We start from the raw sequence: 21373 nt of genomic DNA, 5'->3' as shown, positions 1-21373 counted from the left end.
AGTATCTTAGACACTGACTTTTTAAAAAAGACTAAAATGTTCTAAAAGGCTACCATTAAATTAAAAATGAGGATTTTTTTTACTAAGTATCTGAGACAATTTCTTTAACTTATTTAATCCTAATAAATTTTAATAAGACTGATGTGCTTGATGAAGCAGAGCAAGATTTAAGGTGCTAAATTATGGTCTTCTTACCCTGCTTTTATTTCAACTAATTAATCAAGACTGGATACTGTCCCTTGTGTTTGCTAACAAAACAGTGGGTCTTTGGTGCCTCTTATGATAAGTAGTTTATAGCATCACACAACTTTAAGTGCTTATCTTCTTTATCACTGGGGTCAACCAAACCAGGCTTTAGGAAGTCATAGAGTGGACTAGAAAATTAGTTCAGTGGTTATGAGAACTTGTCCTCTTGCAGAGGACTGTGGTTAGTTTCCAAGATTCCACATAGCAGTTCACAAGTCTCTGTAAATGCAGTCACAGGGGACTTGATACCCTCTTAGGGCTTCAGAAGTCACCAGTCATGCCTGCAGTCAAGGCAATGAGCTTCTAATATTTTAATTACAGTAAAAGAACTGAAAAAGAAAAATTATTAGTAGAATGAAAAACTCAGTGATTAGACTAGAAGGACTTTCTTCCTGTCCGTATATGGGTCAGCTACCTTTAATATCAACTTACTGAATTTGGAGGACTTTTAGTTAGTCCTGGAAATAGGACAGAACTGTGTTTGAATGAAGCTAGCATTCATTATTTCTGGCATTGTTCAAGTAATTTTAATTACTCTGTCTTCTGTTTCACTTCCTAGCTTCTCACCCGATCAACCCAGAGAAAAAGCAGTTTATTTATGACTTCATGAGAAATTAAGACTATTTGAATTGTAACTAAAATAGAATTAAGACTTTAAACATTATATCCCTCTCAGTGGTGTTTGACTGCAAACTCCAGTTTAGAAATAGTAGTTCTAGCTTTCCCAAGGCTGTGACCCTTCCTTCCATAAAGCTTTGCATGTTGTGGTGACCCCAATCATAAAATTTTCTGGCTACTTCATAACTGTAATTTTGCTAATATTATGAATCATAATGCATCTGATAGACAGGATATCTGACATGTGACCCCAAAGGAGATGTGACTTACCGGTTGATAAGAGCTATGCTAGAGTAATCATTTTATAAGTATCGTGGTTACAGTATAGGAAAGGTAGTTTACTACATAATTACAAGTTTTAGGTTCTGTTTCTATATTGCTTTATATTTTCCTGAATCAGTAGGGGAAAAAAAAAAAAACTGATGTGGAGTGGTGACAAAATCCTATCCCTGCCTCTTTAAAAAACTTTTGTGTCCTTTAACATGTTTATCTCCCCTTCTCCTGAGTGCAGAAAGAAATTTTTGTTTCATCTAACTTCACTAATATTTGTATTTGAGAACATCTACAAAAATCATCCTAACAAATAACAGAAAAAAGAAGATGACATCTTCTGTAAGGATTACTGACTTTAATGTACAAGAAAAGCACATGCAGACAAAACTATAAAATGTTCACATGATTCAGAAATTGTTGAACCTGAACCATTAATGTTATAATGAAAATAATGAATTAATTACAGGACTTATTATAAAACCTGAATTAATTGTTATGAAATCAACTTCACAGTCAATGAGTACATATTAAAGAAATAAGTCATTTAGACTTTAATCTTTTCCTCATGTTAACTAGTGTATTCTATAGAATAGTGCAAACAAAATTATATGGGCTAATTTTAATGAGAAAAGTGATTATATTTATAGTATAAAATGATGTTTTGTTTTTACATTGAACATTTTTATATTCCAACATCTATCAATCTTTGAATACATAAAAAGATAATAATATGTCCTTCATAGGTACCTAATACATATTTATTCAATAAATGAACATAATGTGTATTCTTGCCTCTCAATAATATGTATGCAATATATACAATAATGTTGATCTCAGTAAATGTTAGCTTAATATTATGACAGCAAAATACTGTTGTATTTGAGAAAAATAATAATCTTTATAAAACTGAAAAAATCATTACTTTTGGAAAATCATTATATACTTATAAATGCCTTGTTAAAATTTGTGCTATAATATCTTAAACAAGAAATTAAATTTAACTTAATTGATACTTTTGAAAACATAAATGTACAAGGACATGTGACTTGTGAGATAAATGCCACAGAAATAAATCAATATGAATATATTCTAATATTTCATTTTATTTTACAAATGTATATTTCTGTATATATTTTATTACATATACTTGTCTCCCAAATATACTTTCTAACTGAATTGTCAATAAAAAGATGGAAGACAAATTACATTTTGAATTACTGTTTTTGTATTCTTTTTAAAAGTTTTTGTAGATATTATTGCATTACACAAAACTTTCCTCCTTTTCATTAAATTTATATTGGCATTCTCTTTTTTACTGATACTGGAAATCACATCGTTTTCTCATTTTTCCTTTACACATAGTTAGCAATTGTCCTATATAATTCTACTAAATTTTCCATTCAGTTCATATTTTGTAATTTCATTAGATTTATTTATTGATTGTATTTAATATAATATTAAAGTTTTCCCTATATAGAATAAATGATAAATCATTACCCGTTTGTGTGTCCCTTATTCTATCTCTTGCCTTATCCTGAGACTGGGACCTTCAGTACACTGTTAATATGTGAGGAAAGTGAGGTCTTTGTCTCATTCCAAACTATAGAAAGAAATTATACAGCTTTTTCCTTCTTAAAATAATAATTTTTAACTATATCTAGATCTTTGTGCTCTGTCTCTCTCTCTCTCTCTCTCTCTCTCTCTCTCTCTCTCTCTCTCCCTCCACGTTTCCTCAGACCTGTGAGCACCCCACTCTTCTAAGAAACTCCTAAGTAGGTTAAAAAAAAACTATATCTATGGCCTTTTGCATATTATTGTGTGTTCTCTCATTAACTTGTCCAAAATGTTAAAATAAATTGAGGTCGAAATTTGTCAAACACGATTTTTGAGATAATTATATGATTTCTATTCTTTAAATGGCTAAGTGTATCTATATTGCCACATATATTCTCTCCACAGATAGTGCCAACTTAATCATGGCATATAATCCTTTCAAACTGTTACTGGATTCTGTTGGTTAGTATTATACTTAATAAAATTTAAAATCTAAATTTATCAAATATATGAGGCTTTATCTGTCTTTTATGTTGTATTGTAGCTTTCAAACATTAGTGATATCAGCTTCTTAAAAAGTGTTTAGAAGAATTCTCTCTCTTTAATACTTTAGTAACTTAAGAATATTCCTATTAATTTTATAAATGCCTCAGAGATTTCAGAAAAAAAGTCATTGCATTCTATACTCACAGGAGATTTTATTACTTGTTTAATGTTTTTTTGAACATCACTGTCTGGGTCAGGTTTCTATTCTAATTTTATTCAGCCCAGGTAATAGATTAATACTTGGAATTTCACATTTTTCTCTTTGTTTTCAAATTTGTTGGCGTAAATATATGTTGCGTTTATTGTATATCTCAGTTGTTACTTGTAATACATGCTTGTGTTATCCTTAATGTATTTGGCTAAGGATCTCTCACAAATTAATGTTTTGTTGATCTTTTATTGTTTTGTACTTCTATGGACGTATTTCTTTAACAGTCTTAATTATAATTTCATTTATCTTAAGTTTATATTATTTTTTTTTATTTTCTTCTTCCCTACAGTACAGTGACAGATATTATAGTCTCTTGCTATTAGAACATAGTCATTAATTGTTGTAAACTGTTCTTAATTTAATGTAATGTGCTTTCTTACTCAATATTTCCTGTTTGATATTTTAAAACTAATTCAGAATCTGCATTGCACTTTTCAATGTTCTGAATTATTTCTATGTTTCTTGAAGTCTTTTTTAAAACAGATTTTTTAAAATTATATGAACATTTGCCAGTGTTGGTTACTACATAGCTTCTGATACAAATTTTGTGCATTAGATGACATCAGAGTAACATAAGCTACACATGCATTTTGTCATGTGTCATATACTCCAGAATGGAAGATTAGGAATTAATTCTTCCTAATCTGACACTATTTATATTGCACTTACAGAAGTTTTATGAATTCTATGTCATTTTTCTTAACCTAAGCTTATTTCAGGTTCATACTTCATGACATCCTTGTACTGATTTGTAAATTGTGAAATGTTTGTGATTTATTTCTCTTTCAGAATTGGACACTGATCCAAGCTCAGCTTTGTCTCCAATTTGCACTTGGTGCGTTGTTTTTAACTCATTTTGAAAATCAAGGACAAGTCAAGCCTGTGCTTATCAACCTGTGCTCAGGTATCATCACCAGGTTTACCTTTGCTCTAGTCCTCATGATGGAGTGGCAGTATCTTTTGCAAGGATTTGGTGCTTATTTGCTCTTTCTGCACCCAGTAAAAGTACATGTTCTTCATCTGTGCTGGAAAGAAACAAAGCAGGCTGTAGACCCCTATAAATACTGTAATATGGGACAATTACATTAAAAAGTCAATACAAACAACTCTAGAGTGAATTTTAATTGGTCTTAATAATAAAAACCAGGACTCAGATGATAGTGGGTGAAAGCTGAAAGATCACAGAAGCAGTGCAGCCACTAGAGAGTTCATACCTCTACAAAATCCTCAGAATAAAAGGGACTGAGATCCCGACCCTACAAATCCTCAGACTGAATAGATTTGAGCTCATGTCTCCTCTTACCTTCTGTTCCTCTTTGCCCACCATATCGCTTTCTCTTTGCTCCTCTCTAGTGTCGGGTTTAAAGGCGTGTGCTGCCATTGCCTGGCCTCTATGGTTAATGGCTAGCTCTACCCTCTGATCTTCAGGCAAAATTTATTTGTTATAGTACAAACAAAATATCACCACACATTGAACAGAAGCCACATGCACTGCTGCGTGTTGTCTCCCAAAAAGTTTTGCTCAGAGCCCAAGTTTCAGCATAGGCTGCCAGTTGTATTGGTTAATACTTAATCTGGACCAAGGGATATGAACCTACCCAAACCAGATTCTCAGCCTGTGTGGATGCTCTGGCCTCATGGAAGGGTCTTTTTGCCTTGAATGGGATCAATAGTGAATTCCACTGCTGTATTTCTAAAATTAACAGGTCATCTTTCCTGTCATTGAATTCCTGTGACCCAATATGCTTAGTTTCATGAATTGGTAGAAATAGACAACTGGATACCTGCCTACCAATACCTACAAATTGTTTATCAAGTATTCTGCTACTTCTCCAAATTCTAAATTTTAACATGCCAAGACTGATAATGGACTTCTAAGATTTCCCCTTACTTCCTGAAGAAAACACTGACGGGGAAACTCAACCAATCACCTCAGGTTAGAGTGTGGCTGCCTGGAGCCCAGGTAGAAAAACCAGGGTAGATAGGTGTATTCCTCTCTCTCTCTGCGCGGTGCTCAGCGAGACCATTTTGGATTTCAGACCTCCCACTCTTGTAGTGTGAGTTCCCCCCTTTTTCAATTATTAAATTATATCTGTTGTTCTTGAGCTGATCTGGTTATTTATCGTACCGACCGAATATGCCAATACATAAAAAACACCCTCTGTCCATGTGTTTCCTAGAATTGAATAAAGGCCAAATGGACTAATTTTTACTTATTCCCATCTATGTTATTTTGTTATTAGTATTATATCAAAACAAAGACTAATATTTTCTCTGTATTTTTTTGCCTGAAGGTAGTCTAAGTTATAAATAACAGCTAAACATAGATTCATCCTAAGAAATCATAATTGGGTAATCTTCACCTGCCATTTTGCTCTGAATCCCTATGTGGCAATTTTTAGCCAAAATAAAATGAACTACTCTGTAGTAATTTGTTCTGTGAAACTTGAAATAATAATGGATGCTATTGTCTTATGACTCACAGTTATAATAAAAATGCATAAAACTGTAAAGAAACTTTTGATATTCCTCCTATTAATTAAAATTTCTTCCCTGAGATTTGGTGACTTGGTTTGAAGCAATTCATATTATCGCAACTTTTAACCCAATATTTAACCATATATATTCTCTCTCCTTACCTGAAATGCAGAATTGCATCAAGACAATGAAGTCCATGGTTTCTATTCTCAAAACTTCTTTGTTTCAGAAGAGGTAAACTTCTCTTGTCAGCTGTAGGAGAAGAATTGCCTTATCTGTAGCTTTTAAACTATTATTTATTCATCACTAAGACTTCCACTTCAGGGTTTGTGCTGTTTTCTTCCTTACTTTAATGGAATTCCTGCCAGGATGGAGTATTCGAACAGCTGATATATTAATGAGATTCCCACAGAATATAAGGTTTCACCAACCCTTTATTGGCTTCTTTTTAAAATGGAAGGTTTTGTCTGAGAGTAAATTACCACACAGTACTCCACTCTTTCCTCCTGATCATATGTTCTTTTTATTACTCTTCCCCAGTGGTCCTTGATCCTTGGAAGAAGTGGCATACGCATCTAGCCATGGTCTTCTAAATCTAGTGAAATATCAAATCTTTGTGCATTTATCCTTTTCTAGATCAAGTCTGGTGACGAGTCTTAGTGTCAGCATTTAATAACTTTATTTTTTTATCTATCAAGTATTAATTACAATGAAAACAAGGAATAGAGAAAGCTGAAGATGAGAAACAGGAAAATATTCAAAGAAAAACCAACCTCCCTAGCGTTGGGAAGAACTTTAGTAAGTATATTGTATTTATTTACCAAGGCAATAGCAGTAGTTTTTCAACTTGAGTTTATGGCTTCTGTGCCTGCAGTCTTTATACATTTTCTATGACTTTATCATACTTAATCCCTTTAAACTTTAGGTTTTATATCTACTATTACCATAAATACTTAGTGTTTTTGATAATCCTGTGGGGTTCTGGGAACCAAGGCACATCTTCTAGTATTCATGAAGGCATAAATCTTAACCATAGTAATTAAACAATAAGTCTACAACTTAATGTGAGACTTCCAAGTACACTAGAATGGTTTGCACTTGTAGGTAAACCTAACTACACTGTGAGGATTGGGGAAAAAGTCTGAGGAGGTCTTCAATCCTAGATAACCTTCTTTAATAATAGAGTGGGGGAGTGAAGTTGAACCCACATGTATTTCTCTGTATCTTATATGCTATACCCCTGTAATGATCTCCTAGTGAGATTTCAATGTCTCCCAAAGGCTTACCACAACACAGCATGTGTCCTTTCATCAATGTTTCTAGTCTAAAGACTCTGTATAAATCTATCCACATTTGTCTCTAAGTGTCAAGGAGAGGTCCATTTCAATTATTTTTTTTTCAAAATCTGTTTGTGATGTTTTTTACTACCTTTTAAATGAGGTTCACATGTTGTACTAATTCATTCATGTCTGCCAAAACCTCTTTTGATTTACAAAGATCTTGTCCCACCACTAAAGTAATGGCCCAGTCTGGAAGTCAGTGATAAACTGACCTCTTTCTCAACTCTGAGAAGAAACATCTTATTTGACCCAGTGAGTTCAAACACTGAGCTCTTTATCTGTATTTTATTACTATTTTTATCTTATGTTCATCTCTTTAATATCTGACACTTTCTGTTGATTCTGAATTCCGGGTACCAGAAAGGACTTTTTAGTACAGGTCTAAATTGTACTCTAATTTTCTATATCCTGAATGTGTCAATCACATCACAAAAGCTTTTCCATCTCTGCTTATCCTGTACAAGCATCATTCCACTGAGTTGCAAACGCCATCATAAACACGTTTTCACTACTTATATAGAATTGACCAAAGAAATTTTATAGCAAACTGTTGACACTTTTGTCCCTTGCATATTATTCTCATTGACTAAAATTATATTTAAAACTTTTAATATTTAAGAATATTAAGAAAAATTAAGAGTATTTTGTTGGTTTACCTCTCCTTTAACATTCTGTATATTCTTATGCTTCACTCCAAGATTCATAGTAAAAATTTCAGGAAAACTTCAAACAAAAAGCTCTCACTACAGTGTTAAATAGCACTCTGATTGAATAGAAGACTCAGTGATTAAATGTGTAGACAGCCCTTATCAAAAGACTGTGGCTCATTTTTATCCCCAGAACAATTTATCGGCAGCTCACAAATCTTTATACCTCTAACATCATATGATCTGGTGCTTTATTTTTGACTCTTACACACACACATTACACACAAAGACAATTCAAAATAAATTACATAATGCATAAAACAATCACACACCAGTTTGGAATAATAAAGGGGTTATTTATTTGAGGGGAAGAAACTTACAGAATGCCATCCTAGAAAACAGCCCACTATACAACCAGGAAAGGAGTCTAGTCACTGGAATCAGAGTCCAAAGTAAGAAAGCAGGAGGAGGGCTGCCGCTGCTTTTTAAAGTGAAAGAGACCATGCCCTAGTGGGCTGGTATCTCAAAGGCTATTGGCTGGAGTGGAAGGAGCTCCCACAGCACCTCCTCCTTTTGTTCAATTAAGAGAGTTTTAAACCTACTACAAAATTATATACAATAAGTACAAATACTAGCTTAAGTCTTGTATAATAAATAACTTGGCCAAGTCATGAGAGGAAAGTAACTACAATTATCTAGTCTTCAACCCCATTGAAGATCTGAGAAAAGAAATTACCTGAGTAATTAGGAAGTGTAATCAAACAACTTTCAAAACATGCAACAAATCACAGAGACAACTGGCTACCTGGGCAATCACCCAAAGTCACGTTTGCAGCACTGAAGCAACCAACTTTGGCTAAGGCCAAGAATAACTGACAGATTATTTTTAAAGGCAAGAACTATGAATGCCAGGAAATGCTAAGCTGTGAAAGCAGAGATAGTAATGGTTTGGGGTTTACATTAAGAACTTTTCTGGATATGTGTCACTGGAATCTACGTGTCTGAGAATTCACTCAAAGTATCAAATAAACATCAAGAAAACAAAAGCTTTCTTCTATTCTTAGCACTTAGCCCTCTGATTTACCATTTCTATATACTTATGCTTTCTAATTCTTAATTTCATCCATATTCTGGCTCATGTATTAAGTTATCTATTGCTAACCTTCTTACCTTCTTTTATGTTTAATCAAATAGTTCCATTCTTTGAATCTCTCTCTCTCTCTCTCTCTCTCTCTCTCTCTCTCTCTCTCATACATGCACGCACACACATCAAACTCTTAAAAACACACATACTACACACACAGACATAGACATGCACACACACACACACACACAAATGATGGGAATCCAGATGTCATACAAAATTCTTCACTAATATTAACTAATGGAAACTCAAGACACATAAATTAATTGTGACTTCAAATTTAAGAATTCTACACAATAAATTTGTCCTTAAAAATAGCAGAAAAAGCAGCATACATCAGGGCATTTTCACAACGCCAAGCATTGATTTCAGTTTGTAGCAGAATGTTTCTTTGAATCAGTTCTTGAACATCAGACCCAAATGCACAATTCCTCCTTTACTGCTTAAGGAGATCCAGGCAACTACTAAAATGTTCACTAGGTGCTTGCATGGTAGCTAATTCTGTCATTTATAAATTGTGTTAATATCATTAGAACTTCAAAGTTTACAATTATCCTTTTCCGATTATGGTTATCCACCTAGGAGTTGCACGTGTCAAGTGGTATTCAAGGTGAGTCTTCTACAGTCACTAATGCTGACATCAGCAGAGTAAGAATTGTCCTATACATGTAGAAGAGCAAATCTGCTCCTCACTCCTTTCTCCATAAAGCCCCTACATTCTCTACAACTATAGAATATTATAACTATAAGAAATTAAAAATGATTAGAAAAAAATAAAAACTATAAGAAAATTCATTTGAAAACTGGAATCTTTGATAAATATTTAAGAATACAAAATTTGAATCACAACTAGTTGCTTTCTTCTGTGACTGAAAAGTACTTTGAAGGTAGACAATAAAGAGGGCTTAGCTTAGGTTCAAGTAAGACCTTTGATACCTAGAAAAATGGGCAGGCAAGTGAATGAAGCAGTAGTCACATTTCTGAAGAATGAAGTTGGTAGATTGCAAGTGACAGGTTCAATTACTGGCCCATAGACCACTGACACATCTGCCTGGAACTCTGAGAAATGGCCAGTGGAAAAAGGATGAATAACTCTTAAGATTTAGAGAAAATATGTAACCACTCAGGCAGAAAATTAGCAATTACATTTCGTGCCATCAGTAATAACTATTTCAACAAAGATCTTAGGTTAACGTCAGACTGTGTGACAGTATATCAACCATTACACCTGTGTTCAATCAGTAACCACATCTCTCGGTGTGATGCTGGCCCACGCAGTTCAAATGTGGCTTATTTAGTGAAAAGCAAGATGGCTGACATATACTACAGAAGGCAATTAACTATATAGTTTAGATGCTGACTATTGGAAAGAAACATTCTGACTTACTTGAAGAGTTGTGATGTTTTTCAGGTAACCCTTTGATGTTAATCTTTTCTATAATAAATAAAATATGCACCTAAAATAAAGATCAAAATTATATCATTGTGCCAACAAGAAATGTTAAGTGTAGAGTTATTGGATTTCCAGTTGAATAAAGTATCAAATTCATGTCAGCCATTTCTGACAAGGCTTCCATGTATCAGAATAAAGTGATTAAACTAATACATGAAAATTTAAAAATACAAATTAAAGATTAACATACTACTTACTTATTGATCAAATTCTAATTTCATCTCACATTTCATAACCTATGTGAGGTTCCAATTTACATATTTGACCTAAAATAACAAAAGTGCTACAGCTGATATTTTGCCAAAAGACAAACTTTAATTTAGTTTTTTTTTTTTTTTTTTTTTTTTTTGGTTTTTCGAGACAGGGTTTCTCTGTGGCTTTGGAGCCTGTCCTGGAACTAGCTCTGTAGACCAGGCTGGTCTCGAACTCACAGAGATCCGCCTACCTCTGCCTCCCGAGTGCTGGTTTAATTTAGTTTTTAACCCAACATTCTGGTCTGGTACTTTTACAATGCTGCATATATCAAATAATTAAAACATGAAGCAAAATAATCAGATGGTAGAAATAGAGAAAGTATTAAGAAATAGTAAAATTTTAACAAATGATATTAGGAACACATCACATAAAGATATCTGTGAAAGCAATGTGAGATGCAGGTGACAAACTTTTACAAATAAAATGTGTTTAAATGCTTTAATATGGACCAACTAATTGATACACATGAATTTCATTTAAAACATTAGCTATAAAGCCAGGTAGTGAATACTGAGCTTCTGCACTTTACAATAATCACAAAAGTTTAAAAGAAATACATCTTTGATAGTTTTTTGGAAATTTCATGCACTATACTTTAAACAAATCCACTTCCTCCTCCATGTCCACCCCAGACTAACTTCTGATTTCATACACACTCATTTTCATGTGTTCATTTATTTTTAAATCCCAATCAATTCTCTTTAGTGTTTTCTATTTGCTCGTGTGTGTGTGTGTGTGTGTGTGTGTGTGTGTGTGTGTACCAAAGCATTGTACTTGGAGATCAGAAGAGGGTGGTAGATACTCGGAATGTAGAGGTATAAGCAATTATAAGTCTCTTGATGTGATATTTGTAAACCAAATCTGATTTATCTCCATAAGCAGTAAGCAATTTTGAACTCTGAGTAATCTCTCCAGCTACACATTAGCCATTTTAGTTTACATAAAAAACTATATATATATATATATATATATATATATATATATATATGTGTGTGTGTGTGTGTGTGTGTATGGTTAACTTAAATATAAATTTAAGTTAGCTTGCCTCTGCAATAGATATTTTCCAAACATTTAAGTTGAAAACATTGTAAAGGTCTGACATTTTATATATTATATAGGAAAATCAATTCTATGCCATGCACAGATAATTAAAATAAAGGTACTTGGTAAATTTATTTTCATTTATTAATTATGATAACAATCCAGAATATGTACTTATGTTTGTGCTTAATGTTCATAGGGGTAGCAAAGCTAAATTGAGTGAGAAGTACAAATCTCTATCCATATAGTAGTGAATTCATTAGCAGTCTTTATTGTAAATGGCAGCCCCCTTAGTAAAGATTACCTAGATAGTCGGAATATAATAGTTTCCTCAAATTCCTGGCTGTCTTTTCAATGATTTTCCACACCAGTATTTGTGGCCTAGAACTAAGTCCATTAATTATTGCCTGTCATTTAATTTCTTGAAACATTGTTAGTTAAGCAGTGTTTATTCTCAACATTTGCAAATTCTCTTCTTTCCTTCTTGCTATCTTTGTCACCAGAGTACCTCGACCTCATCTTCATGCCATCAATGTTCAATTTCAAAGAGCTATCATGTTGGGAGGTTTTGAGTGACTTCTTCTCATTAAGGTATAAATGATAGATTGATTCCTGTTCTGTCTTTTCCGGGGCATTTACATTTTAATAGGGGATAATTCTTTCATTCATGGGGAATGAGCTCTATAATAGTGTCATTTCAAACCAGAGTAATAGGACACTGTGTGGGGAACGTGGGACAGGAAAATCTTGTTCATTTTTCTCAAGGTCACATTCATTGCTGATTACTCTTCAAGAGTTCCACACTTTATCTGTACCTTGGATTCTAATATCACTGAGGTTGGATTTAGTTTGGCAAACACTGAAGTAATTTTAGGGAAGCAATTTAAACATGGATGTGATCCCATCAACTCTTTCATAGCACTAAACTAACCTTAAAGGAACAACTATGGTAAAATACATAACTTCTGTGGTGGTGGCCAAAAGCTGAAATAAAGTAAGGGAAGAAAATAACGAAACACAAATGAATGAAACCACAAAAAGTGTAGAGACAACCTAATCATGAATCCTTGCTGCAATATTTATATTCCTCCAAGCCCTGTAGTAAATATTGTTTTATGTGTGTACACTATTCCCTCACTTCAAGGAGAGATGAGATTTCTAAGTACCCTTTTGCTGTACAACCCTAGTAAATAAAATGCATCGTGCTCTTGTAACCATCACCGAGAGAGATGGAGCTCACATCCTACGCATTTTTATTTTTCCTGGAAACATTTTTTATGAATTGTAAATCATATACAATTCTAGAGAAAGGAAATACATGGGAAACTGTCTGGCAACTTGTTTGTGTCTGTTCTACAAAGGTCTAAATTTTCTGTCTTAGTGGCTCATATATTACTATGTTTTATGTTTGCCTTTTAAATCACAACTCTCCTAGAGAAGTATAAAAATTAAAATACTATGCGTTGGGTGATTGTTATCAGATCGACTTTAGATGAAAATGATAGCTTGTTTCAAAAGTATATTATTTATACAGGCTATTCTCAAAGCTAATGTACCTCTGAGTTAAAGGACACAGTAAGTATATAACAAACAAGCCAGCTATTCCTTTTGTAACACAAGAGTTAGTGAATGATCAAAATGTGCTACAGAATTGTGTACAAATGAGAGAACTAAACAGACATTCATATTGTGTTTAAAATTTAGTTCCAAAAATAGTTGAATAATCTGATACAACTGAGATTCTAATGTGAACACTGGAAATTACTGATTTATCTAATCATCAGAAATTTTCAAGGATTGTTATGGAATATTTAATTCTAATTTAAATAATATGAGGAATGTGTTAAAAACAGAAAATTTTCATTTTTTTCTCTTGTTATGATTTGGTGTCATTTACCTTTAAAGAAGGCCTTACAATCCTGTTTGAAAGACTTCTTTTTCTATGTTTCCTATTAAAAACAATGGTAGATAAATGTTTTTGAGAAAAATTGTATACATTGTTTATTATTGGCTTAAAGTGGAATGTAACTTAGAATTGTCCAGAATATAGACTGAATTCAAATATTTTTGTTGCTGAAAATTTGTTCCTTAAGTAATGGGGCATAATTGGACAGGAGGGACTTTTAAATTGAAGTTAAAGAAAGTTGAACACTCATTTGAATAATCTTTGCAAACACATGGAGTTTTCACATTCAAAGTCAACAAACTATTTCAGAATATATACATAAATCCTTTATTTGAGGAAAAATATAAGAATATTAAGAAAACTTTTTATCTGTTACATGCAAATACTTTTTCAGCGGTGTATTGATTTCAAATTTCCTGTGATTTTGAAGTGCTATTAATGAGAAAATATTTGACCTCCTTACTCTAAGACACTGTAGTATACCAATTAACCAGTCTGTCTGTTTCAATCTAGTATGGCAACTATCTAACAAAACAATATTCCTGTTTGGATGATGAGTAAATTTCATTTGCACAAAAATTAAGACTATTCTAATGTCATAAGTTCTCAGGCCATTATAAGAAAGCATCGTTCTTGATATCCATCAGTTTGCACACCCAACGTAGTGATAATCCTGAAATACAAACCTTTTGTGATTTGGAAGCTAAAATTTAAAATAATAATAATAATAATAATAATAATAAATAATAATTCAAAACGACTTGCTTCCAAAAATTTACTATTTAAATGTGAAATTAATATTATATCAAGTCAAATCAGTAATTATTAAATAAAAGTCACACATTTTTATACTTTCCTGGTTAAGTTTAGCATTAGTTAAAGCTCCATGTAATATTCTTGAAAGATGATAGCTATTTTGAAATATGGCCCTAATCTCAAGATATGGATGGAATAAGTTAGAAACGTAACGCCACTCAAGGCTACGTAGACATGTGAGAACAACCTGCGTAATTTAATCATGACTATGTCTTTAAAAAGATAATAACAGCCATCTCAGATACCTATTATCTTAGAGTTAATTATAGGACAAAAATATACAATGTAAAAAACTGTGGAATATATTCAATGCTTGAGAATCTAAAACTGAAATTTTAAAATTAAAATAATTTGACTGCTACAAAGTTTATTTAATAGACTCTATATTGTGTGAAATTATTTTTCTGTGTCTCTACCTATAATGAGAATAAAATGATTGTATCATTACAATAAAATAATTCCTCTTTGTGACATTTATGTAACAGGAGTAATTTAATCAAATATTGCCTAGGATTAAAGAATTTTCTATTTTAAAACACATTATCTGATACCTATCTTTCAGATTCAAACAGCTTGTCTAACTTGTAGTTTCATTTAACAAAATTTTATGCTTATGTTTATCTTTAGTAGTTTAGGAAGTTCCAAGATCTCCACTGACTCCTTGGCAGGATATTGATGATGTTGATGGCTACAATGTTGATAATGGTGATGATCATGATGACAATGATTAAATGATAGCAATTTCTTCATCTACACACCTTCATAAAGCAGCTAACAGATAAATTTTCCTGTATAATAGATGATCAGTAAATGGATTAGTTTTATATCTTTATTCAACTACAAAGGAATACCCTCAATATCACCTGCATCTGCTTTCCAAATGCTGGGACCACTTTCCAGCTAATCCCTCTATTTTAATTTTATTCCGTATTCATAGAAACTTATCCTTATATTTGTAGTTACAAACTTGTACAAAGTACATTGTAAGTAAATATCATTTTAAAAAAAAGAAACACAGGAAGGGGAAAAAAGTAACAAAGATGAGGATGTACATTAACAATCTTTCTAATGTTTCTTTGCAGGATTGGTTGAGTATAGGAAGAGAGAATGATTTCACCTACATACTTCCATTCCCAATAGTTAAATTTTCCCTTAAGATCTTCAGCTACCATGCCATTTATCCTCTAAATTTGCACTCCTGCGTATTCTTGCAGTGTGGACAAATTTTGTATATTTTGTGGCAATCCAGGATCCCTACAGAGAAGTTACAACATATGAAACTGAAATAAAGTGCTAACACTTTAAGTTCACATATATCCTACAGGTTAAAAATTCAGGACAGGTGTTTTTATATCTACAACAGAGACAACATCAGCAAGTAGCTCTAACTGAACTTTGTGAACTAAGAGACGACACATAGAATGTGGAAGTTTCAGCTGGGAAACCAGAGTATTTGTTGTCACTGTGGGAGTCATTATTGCACATATCACATGCAGAGCTTGCCTTAACACCAGCTCGATCTAAGAATGAATAATAAACATAAAGTGTAGATTGAATAAAAATATGTGATTTTTATTAAATATTAATTTTAATCTTGCAAGCTGGCAGCACAGGTTAAACATATTCTTTTTAGGTTGTTGGAGAAATAATATTCCCTTGCAATGTATTACACAAATTTTTATAGTCAATTTTTCTTCAAGACAAGTCTTGATGAAAAGTAATATGTCTAAAATTTCAGCATATACATCAGATAGGTGATATATAGATACATAGAAATGATATATGATAGGTAGATAGATGGATACATAGATAGATTACAGATGGTATGACTTGTTAGGAAGATACCAGTTCTTTCCTACTTGGTTCCATGCATTTTTATGTGAGAAAACCCTCAAAAGTTGAATTCATTGAATTTTCATATTTCTATTGGCCAGTATGTTTTTTCTTTCAAGAAATGTTAACCAAATTACCAATAAGCCCTTCTTACAGGCAGCAAAACTGGTTGTTTGTGTTGCATACAATTTGTAAAAACTGAGAAAACACTGAGAAGTAGATAGTGACAAAGACCTTCATGCCATGATTTTCTTAATTCTTGCTTTTATTTCAGTAAATACATGGATAGTGTATTCAATGAAAAGACAGAAATTTTTTTCCCTTGTTTGGTCTTCTAATTTATACATGGTAAAGTAATCCTGTCTTTTCAATGACTGTAATAATGAGGCTGAATTCATGCATATCTGTAGAAAGATTATTGTTCCAGATTGATGTGTCAACAACTGGAAGTGCACACCCAACCCTATTCTCCAGAGTCTAGTTTTGGTTTATGTTTGTTTTAAATGTTTAAAATTAAATTATTACAATATTAAATTCTATTTGATAAAGTACATTTTTAATGTGCATGATATAATTTTACGGGTTTAATTTAAATGTCAATGTTAGAATTTTCTCTTTCAAAAATCTATGATAGGATAAACTATGGAAAAGTAGATAATCTACAACTTCAGTGTAAAGCAAACAGTAATTTAAAATATAATGCATACATGTAAACGTCTGTTTTTTTATTGTTTTTATTACCTAACTAACAATCTCAATAAATAAATATTTAGAATCCAATTTAAAATATCTCAGTAATGCTTGAGATAAAGTAGCACCAAATTAAATAATACTTTTGCAGATATTTTCTGACATATAAAGTGCTCATTTTATGGTTTCAGTAGGAAAATCTTTAAACATTCTAAAGAGATGGATATTTTGCATTAGTATGGATTTTGGTTTACAGATACAAATTTAAGGTTGGTTTGTTATAGTGTGTATATATATATTTCTGCTCTTCTTTAAGACTTTGTGTCCATGCAGCTTATTTAAAAATATAATGTATAGCCGGGCGGTGGCAGCTCACGCCTTTAATCCCAGCATTCGGGAGGCAGAGGCAGGCGGATCTCTGTGAGTTCGAGACCAGCCTGGTCTACAAGAGCTAGTTCCAGGACAGGCTCCAAAACCACAGAGAAACCCTGTCTCAAAAAAACAAATATATATATATATATATTATAATTAAAAAATACAAGTTAATAGATAGACATCTATAATAGTCAAGCTTCTAGTCATGTTAGTTATGTTTTCTAGATGTACAAAGATATATTTCAGATGAATGGTTATTCTTCAAACCTTTCAAATACTTAAAAATACGGCATTTAAAATGTTTTAAGAAAGTAGGACTTTTCATGACAATGAGACACATCTGCTCCTGGCAACACCAATTACTTCAAGAGGAAGATGGGCATCAAAGGGCCTCCTTATAGAGTGTGTTAGCCATTTAGGCAAGAAACTGGTCTTGCCTAGACTGTTTGATGTTATGCAGGACCCATAGAATAATGACTGTTGAATTTGCCCTAAGAAGGTAAGACAGTCCTTCAGGGTTTCTGCTTCATAAAAGTGTCTGCCAGACACTATGCAGGACACAGAAGAATGTGACTGATAAACTGCCAAAATAGGTGAAGCTGTCTTTGTAATTTCCTGCTTCATGGAATTGTCTGCCAGATATTATGCGCCTGTAGGCTGAAGATGGGTGCCCCAATGAAACAAAAGAACTTTAAGAGACTCTTCAGGTAGCGAGATGTCTCTGTCAATTATAGAGTTTTGTAAGTTGCTTACAATGCACTTCTTGTTTAATTAGGTAATATTATATCCTTCTGGAGTCTTTGATGGAGTTGAAGAACAGATATTTATAGTTATAGTTTTTTTTCCTTAGTTATGATAAAAGATAAAATAGATAAAATATTGTAACTATGATTATTATTGCTTAATGCCTGTTTTGTTATATGCAATTTAACTATGTTAAAGTTAAACCTTCCTTTTTATTTAAATCAAAAAGGAGAAATGGTGTGGGAAGTTCTTCTGTATATGTTTTGCTTTTATTGGTTAATAAATAAAGAAGCTGTTTTTGGCCAATGACTTAACAGAATATAGCCAGACTGGAACAGACTGCAATATATATATATATATATATATATATATATATATATATATATATATATATATAGAGAGAGAGAGAGAGAGAGAGAGAGAGAGAGAGAGAAGGCAGAGTCAGTGAGATATTAAGAGCTGCTGTAGAACACAGAAGCACAAGAACGTTGACAGTAAGCCAAAAGCCTCGGGGAAAAATATATAATAATGGAAATGGGTTAATTTAAGATATAAGAGCTAGCCAATAAGCAGCTAGAGCTAATAGGCCAAGCAGTGATTTAATTAATACAATTTCTGTGTGGTTATTTCGAGACTGGGTTTCCAGGAACAAATGAGAAGCCTCCAACAACAACCTTTTAAGCAAAAAAGTTGACTTTTATGTAAAGATCAACCTGGATCAATATCCAACAATAAATAAAAAATAATTTCCCAAAGTGCTGTTATAATATTAGTTATAATATTTATTTTCCATTCTATTCTTCAAATAACATGTTATCTTCAAGATTATTTTGTGTTCCCATTATGAAAACACCACTTACACCCTATCAAAGAATATATAACTATCATATGAAATAAAAATTTCATTTGTGGCAAGAGCTGTATTAAAAAAATTACTTTCACTTATAATTATTTTCATATATTTGGATACTATGACACTAGGTATTAAATATTATTTGATAGATTTAATGAATTAAAGAGTCCATATAGCCAGGAAGACGTACTCTAAGTTCTGACTTTTCAGGTCTAATGTTTAAAGTTTGGGGAGATCCTGCTGGGTTCTTTTTTTTCTTTTTTTTTTTTAGTTTTTCGAGACAGGGTTTCTCTGTGGCTTTGGAGCCTGTTCTGGAACTAGCTCTATAGACCAGGCTGGTCTCAAACTCACAGAGATCCGCCTGCCTCTGCCTCCCTCCTGCTGGGATTAAAGGCGTGCGCCACCATCGCCCGGCTTTTTTTTTTTTTCTTTTTTTTTTTTTGTTTGGTTTTTTTGTTTTGTTTTGTTTTTTTAATTTTTTTGGGGGGGGGTTCTATAGAGGTTAAGCCACCCTGATGATGTAACTCTCCTGCCATCAGCAAGCATAGTCTCTCTCTGAGGCTGACACCACCCTATATCTGCAGATTTCCTCAGATTTCTCATGGTCTTGGCTTCCCTAACATCCCATGATATCCATTTTTACCTAATCTTCATTTAAAAGCTTCAAGAGTTATTTCAGCTCTTCCTTGAAAGCAAAATGTAGAGTTCATGCATTGTAGGGAAATACTAGTTCTTTAGATCAGTAGACAAGCATCCTTGACCCCTTTAATCTTGACTCTTTCATGCCTGAAAATGTTAAAATTCTAAGAGGTGCTGCTGCAGGCTCTCTCAGGACACTGTTGTAGCAGCTTCTTTGCGGGCATGTGGTGGGATATTATTTCAATTTTATAAAGATGTGATCTATTTGTCATGTTGCAAAAGATTTCTTTAACTATGTAAAGTTTTGTTCATTTTGTTTAACTTGGTGAATATTGCTATATTTACTTATTATCTTGCATTTGTTTAATTTTGTAAAGATCCTTTTGCTATTTCACCTTGCTTGCCTATGGCACCTGACGGGTCTATAAAAAGCTGAGCAGCAGATAGCTTTTCAGTAGAGGAATAGGTAGGGCTGGTGGGCAGAGAGAATAAATAGGAGAAGAGAAGAAGAGAGTGATCAACAAAGGAGCTACATGGGCAGGGCTAGAAACTATGCAGTCACCAGACAGACATGGAGGAAACGGGAAAGTAAGACACACAGCAAACATGGGTGGGGGTTGGAGGCAGGCAAAAGCTACAAAGCAAAAAGAAGATAAAGAGAAACAGGTTGGCCTAGGAAAGTTGGTAGGAGGAACAGGGTTCCAAAAGCAGTTAAAAGAGTCAGACACAGCCTGCCACTCCCACCTTTAGGAGCCCCACAGGAAGAACAAGCTGTACAACCACAAAATACATGCTGACGGCCTATGTCAAACCCATTTAAGTTTCTTGGTTGTCTGTTCAGTCTCTGTTAGATCCTATCAGCTTAGGTAAGTTGATTCTGTGGGTTCTCTTTGGTGTGATTGACCACTCTGGTTCCTACAAAGACTTTTTCCAGTTCTTGAGTAGAATTCCCTGAGCTCTGTCTAATGTTTGTGTGTCTCTGCATCTGTTTCCATCATTTGCTGAATGAAGCCTTTCTGATGATGATGATTGTGCTAGACTCTTCTCTGCAAGTATAGCAGAGTATCCTTGGGGGCCATTTCATTGATTATTTTGAAATTGCCAGTCTAGACTATCCAGGTTCTTCTTCCTGACTCTCTAGATGCTGTCAGTGGTGGCTCCTTCTCACAGCCTGGGTCTCAAGTTGTTCCAGTCATTGGTTAGCTACTCACATAAAGTCTGTACCAGCTTTCCACAAACACATGCTGTAGGCACGACAAATTGACAATTTTGTGGTTGGGTTGGTGTCCTGATCCTTCCACTCAAAGTCTTTCCTGGTTACAGGATATGGCTGGTGGCTGATTGAGGCTCCATTGATGACACTATTAGGAATCTAATCTCGGGTCACTCTTGTAGCTTCCTGGGAGTTTTAATTGCATTAGTTTCTCTCTCTCTCTCTCTCTCTCTCTCTCTCTCTCTCTCTCTCTCTCTCCCACTTTCCCCTTTTTCCATCATCCCTCTGCCTAATTCCTCCCTCCTATTCCCATCCACAAAAGATCCCAGCCCCCTGTGATATTTACTCTATTTCCCCTTTCCAGGGGAATTTACATCTCTCTTTGAGCCTTCCTTCTAACAAAGCTTCTCTGGTCTGTGGATTGCAGAATGTGTAATCTTTACTTTACAGCTAATGTCCACTTATAAATCAGTATGTGCCATAGTTGTCATTCTAGTT

Source organism: Microtus oregoni, unplaced genomic scaffold, assembly GCF_018167655.1.
Source record: "Microtus oregoni isolate MIOR12 unplaced genomic scaffold, Mior012 000038F_ref0000394, whole genome shotgun sequence".
In the NCBI taxonomy this organism is placed as follows: Eukaryota; Metazoa; Chordata; class Mammalia; order Rodentia; family Cricetidae; genus Microtus; species Microtus oregoni.
Note: the sequence above shows the minus strand (reverse complement) of the source record.